The 5559-nt window shown below is 55.2% G+C and overlaps 1 long non-coding RNA gene across 1 annotated transcript; it reads left to right on the top strand.

The window, feature by feature from the left end:
• Positions 1-3512: 3512 nt before the first annotated feature.
• LOC121026676 (uncharacterized) lies at positions 3513-4721 on the top strand. Its single transcript, XR_005788412.1, has 2 exons — positions 3513-3961; positions 4495-4721. It is a non-coding gene; the product is annotated as an uncharacterized LOC121026676 (long non-coding RNA).
• The last annotated feature ends 838 nt before the right edge of the window (positions 4722-5559 follow it).

Genomic DNA, 5559 nt, shown 5'->3' with positions numbered 1-5559 from the left:
CTCCTGAGGCCGGCTACTACTCCAATATTGGTGGGCTTGCTTGTCTGAAAGTTCTCCTTCTCCTGAGCCAAAGTGAGTGTCTCAGAAGTTTGCTCCTCTGGTCTGAGCGCTCTTCTTTGGGACAACATGAAATAAACCAAATTCTCTGAATGTCGGCGGGTACCTGCAACCGCCCGTCAAAACCCCGGGTCCCGCGGACTCCTGCCACCCCTGGAGGCTTTCTCCACCGCTCACAGGACCCTGAGCTACGTTTGCCCGTAGGAGTCTTAAAACTTTCAGGCGCTGCCAGCCAGGACTTTTGCTATTGCAAATGGAAAACCTAATTCAACCTGCTTAAGCAGAAAATAAATTTACTGATTCAAATGTGGAAAGATCGTGTCTTCAGGTGCCTCTTGATCAAGGAGGGGGGGGGCTCAAATTATGTCATCAGGGCTTGCTTTCCTGTACCTCTTTGCTCTGCCTCCTGCTGTCTGGTTCATTTTCTGGCAGGTGTCTCTCAAGAGCATTCTTCCGGGTTCAAGTTCGGCAAAAAAAAAAAAAAAAAAACAAAAAAAACAAAAAACAAAAAAACACACCAAAAAACCCCACAAGTATCTGCCCCAGGCAAAGTTCTAATTAAGGTTTACTCTGATTGGACCAGCTTACTTGCGGGTCATATTCAACCAATCTTATTTGGTGGGGGGAGGGTGCTGAGCTCTGATTGGCCAGGCCTGGACCACACCCCATGCTGGAGCGAGGGGTGGTTCCAAGCCGATAAGAACCTTATCTACTTAAGGTGGAGGGGTTATCTCCCCAAGGAGGACTGAGCCCTTGTTGGAGTTCGGGATTATGGGTGTCGAGCAGCCAGAACTCCCCAACCACCCTTATTGCGGGTCACCGAAAGGGTCCCCACGGGGTAAGGAAGCAATGCCCGTCCCTGGAGGCACGAAGCAACAGCGAGTTTCTTTACGAGAGGGGACTGCGCTCCCACCTTAGAGTTTCCTAATTGACAAGTGCCAGCCTTTGCGCTCCTGTGGATGGTAGCTCTCCTCTGTCCAAGCTTCATGCACGCATCCAATGCATGTTTATGGCGCGCCTTCTCCCTCTGTTCCAGGTGCGGGGTCCAGTGCTGCACATGAGCTCCTGCCCTCGGGGGCTGACACTCTGGAGAAGCTACAAGGAAGCTACAAGGCAGGAATAAAAAAAGAGAGGTCTAAGACCCCGTCCCCCACGGCACAGAAGTCCCCCCCCCCCCCCCCCGGTTGCCAGCCCGCGAAATGCTTTGGGTTTCTGTTCTCTGCGATTCTCTGCTCACCGCCCCCGCCCCCCCAGCTGCCCCCATAAGTCCTGATGTTGGGAGAGGCAGGGCCCTCCACCTCACCGGCCTCCCAGGAACCCCCACCCCCTTGAAAGGAACTGGGTTTAGCGGGGGGAAACCCCACGGCGCCTCTCAGCCTCCGCTCAGAGGAGGCCTTTCTGTTTTTAAGGTGACTTCACCACGGAAACAAACCACCCCCCCTGAAAACCCCACGCCTGCTGGCTCGCTAGCATGTGGCGAACACAGACCCATCACCCCCCATAATCGGACACGCTGGTTGTTTAGAAGCCCTGGGGCGCCCCCTCCAGTCGTCCAGAGTCTGAAGCGAACCTCATTTGCTCCCTGCTTTTCCGGGGCCTCCAGATAAATCTGGGACCCCTTCCCTTGACTCCGGAGGCCTGGCCACACCCCGCCTCCAGCCTCAGACCGAACGCTCATTTCGTCAAAGACCTCTCTTTGGTCTTAGCCTTTGGCACACCCTGGTCTGGTCCTCTTTCCTCGAAGAATTTCCTCCGCGCCTCTAACTTCCCTAGATGCCAAGGGCGCGCGGAGTGGGGGGGGGGGGGGGTCTCTGCCACGTGCCTCTTCCCCCGAGCCTGCCCCAGTGGGCACAGCCCTTGCTTTATGCCAACAGCAACGCCAGGAAATAAATTCTCTCACCACCGTGCGTTCTCACCTAGCGGATATTATCTCATTTAATCCCCCCTCGGGGCCGCCCAGTGTAGGTGTTAGTAGCTTGGTTTTGCGGAGAAGGAAACAGGGGCACAGGAGGGCGCGGGAGTCGGGCTGGAGCTCAACTCACTAAGGCGGACACCCTCCTTTCCTATCTCCTCCCACTGCTCGCATCCTTCCTGCTAACAGAAACCTAGTTTTCAGGGAGAGCCGCGAGGTCCCTCGCCCCAGACCAAAACACTTGTTCTCCTGGCCTGCTTTGCCGCTGGGGTCCCACGGGGGCACAATTCTGGCCAGCAAGGCAGGTGTAAGTCAGCTGGAGAGGTGGCTTCTGGGAAAGTTTGTGTTTTCTTCCGCCCCCCCCCCCCCAAAAAACCACAAAACACAAAAATGGCCACTGCCCTTTGTCCTGTCCTCTTCCCCGATGAATAATGATGAGATGTCTGGAGCTGCAGCAGCCATCTTATACACATGAAACCACAAGCACGCAGCCACAAGCTGACAGGCTAAGAGTGGAGGAGCAGAGGGACGCAAAGAGGCTGGATCCTTGACAACTTCGGGTGGCCGCAGAACCGGCGCCAACGGCTGCCTTGCTAGGGGAACAAAAGGAAAATGAAACCACCTATTGGTTACGCCCCTGCTGGGCAGGCCTCTGTTGATGTTAGCTGACAGCGTTTGTGACTGAGGTCTTGGGTCTCCCAGGGCCGTGTTCTTCCTCCTGTATCGCTGTGCAAAGTGGCAGAGGACCAGATAGGTCCTTGGATAGGAGAGCGAAGCCTCAGGGGGTCTGTGCGACCCAGATGGCACGATATACGCCCATTGCCCTAAAGAAATGCTCGCCTGGCTATTGATTCATTCAGTCACCCAATCACTGAGGAAATGCTTATTGGGCCGGTGTGCCAAACGCGGGGGTTGAGGGTGAGTCAAGCGTGGGCCTGCTCTCAGGAGCTCGCTCTCAGCCCAGTGGGGCAGCTGAGTCCGCAGGGAGCCCCGGGCAATGGCCCCTCTGCTTGGATGGCTCACCATGACCCTAGCAGGTGTCTGGGACCTAGTCCACGCTGGATACGTGCGTGTTGTTGATGTAAACGAACAAGCAGACGGGAGAATAGACTTTACTGGAGAGAAAGAGAGACCCAGCCCTTCCAGTGACCCAGCTGAGCCCAGCCTCCCAGCCATCCTGGCCAAGGCGCCAGTCGTGCGCGTCAGCCATCTTGGATGTGCCAGCCCAGTCGAGTCCCCGGATGACGGCGGCCCCGGCCAAAATCATGTGGAGCAGAGGAGCATCCCACTGAGTCTGGCCACCTGGTAAAATCATGGGAAATAATACCGTGGTATGCCGAAACGGCGACTTTTCTGGGGCCGAGAAAAGTTTCTGCCTTTGCTCTTTCACCTCTCCGCCCTCCCTTCTTAACTCCCCCCCCACCCCCACCCCCCCAACCCACAACCAGAGAAAGAGTCGCCTCTGGGGACCTCTGACTCCATCCAGGCCTCATGGGATGTAAGAGGCAGGGCAGGCTAGGCTCTGGGGAGGGCGACAGAGATCTAGGATGGTTCTAGAAGACTTCTGAAGGCCCTAAGCTAGGTGAAACGATGAGCAGTCATCCATGTCACTTGAAGGTCGTTCACTTCAGTTCTCACGTAGAGCCAGGGGCTCCATGCCAAGCTGCGTGGGAGCTGGAGGTGCCGTGAGGGTGACGTCCGGCCCTGCGCTCCCCAGGGGGCTCAGGGGCCGGTGAGACAGACCGACCAGCAACTCAACACCTGCCGTGTGGTCCATCCACATACCACAGAAGTGTATGCAACAGAGCAAAGAGGAGGGTCTTGTCTCGGGGTGCTGGGCCACAGCTGCTTCTGGCCCCTCCCCCTTGCTGAAAAGCAGCCACCACGACGACGACGACGATATGGAGAACACGAAACAGAAACACAAACTCTCATCTTCAAGGAAACCAGGAGACACCTGTGAACCCAGACCAGCCAGCGCCCAGCACACAAGTACGGAGAGCAGATGGAGGGGTGGTAAATGATTTAACAGAGGCCCGGGGAAGGCAAACCCAAGCTCCTGTTGTGCTGCGGGAGGGGCGGCAGGGGGGGGAGGGTTTGCAGGTGGAAGAGACGCAACCCACCGGGCCTTGCAGAATCCCAGGGCAGCTTCCAAGTGGGGGATTCAGCCACCGCAGATGGCCAGGCGGGAGGCTGAGAACTGGCGGGTTATTTAGAAGTTTGTTTAAGGGGCAATTAGACCCCACACCGGCCGCCCGCCCCCCCCCCCCCCCCCCTGCACGATGCAGCCAGGCAACCATCCCTCCCTAGCCTGGGCAGGAAAATCCAACCAGACGTTTCTGGACCCAAGGACACCAGCTACAGGGCAGGCGGGGGTGAGCGCCCAGACTGATTGTTTGAGGTGCAGTAGGTCTGATTATACTTGGCAGGTGATTACTCCGTCCACGCCCCCCTCCAGGGTAAGAGCACACTTCCCCTCCCTGCTCCACTGACTAGCTTTGGCCTTCCGCCTTGCCTTTTGCCAGTGGGATGTTAGCATACGCATCGTAAGGAGAGACTCGATGTGCTTGCACCCTTGGACATGCTCTCTTGTGCTGACAAAAGAACATGCCTTGGTAAGCCCAGTGGATCCAAGAATGGGATGGCAGAGGTACCCAGCTGCCTGCAGCTCAGAGCCGACCTGCCTAGATTAACCCACTCCAGCTGACCTGAAAGTGTGAGGTACAATAAATGCTTATTCTCGTGCACCAAAGCCATGTGTGTGGTTGTTTGTTACACAGCAGTAGCTGACTGATACAGGGGGATTCAGTGGAAGTCGTAATACCGAACAGGGCGACCCTAGCCCGCCTCCTCTCCCTGGCTTAGTTCAGGAATGCTAGCACCCAGGCATACAGATAGGAGTCTGTGGATAGGATCTGACCACCCCAGAGAGAAGTCTCACAGGTGCTGACCTCTGGTCCCATCTAGGTATGCTTGACGAAAGAGCCAGCTGTCCCTATAGCGATGTTCATTGCCTCGCAAGCCCTGTCCTACACGGAGCTGCCAATCTGAGTGTTAAGGCTTCATTCCGAAAAATGAATGGGTAACAGAAGATGAATGGACGATTGAAGAAAACTCAATCAAACAGAGAAAAAGGAATTAGCAAGAAATAGAGACAAGGCAGCGATCAGAAGAAAACTTTGAAGAAACTACCACGGCTATCCTTGGAGAGAGAAGGAAACGTAGCATAGCCATAAACAAAACCAGAATATCATAATAAAGGAACAATCAGAAAACCGAGAGGAGCTCTTAGAAATGAAAAATACTATGTTTATTAAAATTTTAAAAACGTACAGGGCACCTGGGTGGCCCAGTCGGTGAAGCGTCCGACTCTTGTTTTCAGCTCAGGTCGTGTTCTCGCAGTTCCTGAGATCAAGCCGTGCATCAGGCTCTGTGCTGACAGTGCAGAGCCTGCTTGGGATTCTCTCTCTCCCTCTCTCTCTGCCCCTCCTGTGTTCTCTCTCTCTCTCTTTCTCAAAATAAATTAATAAACTTTAAAAATCCATTTTTTTAGGCAGTGTCTGGGTGGCTTAGTGTCCAGCTTTTGGTTT

The sequence above is a fragment of the Herpailurus yagouaroundi genome, unplaced genomic scaffold (genome assembly GCF_014898765.1).
Source record: "Herpailurus yagouaroundi ecotype Mexico unplaced genomic scaffold, PumYag 151458, whole genome shotgun sequence".
NCBI lineage: Eukaryota > Metazoa > Chordata > Mammalia > Carnivora > Felidae > Herpailurus > Herpailurus yagouaroundi.
This window is presented reverse-complemented; position numbering and strand designations above follow the sequence as displayed.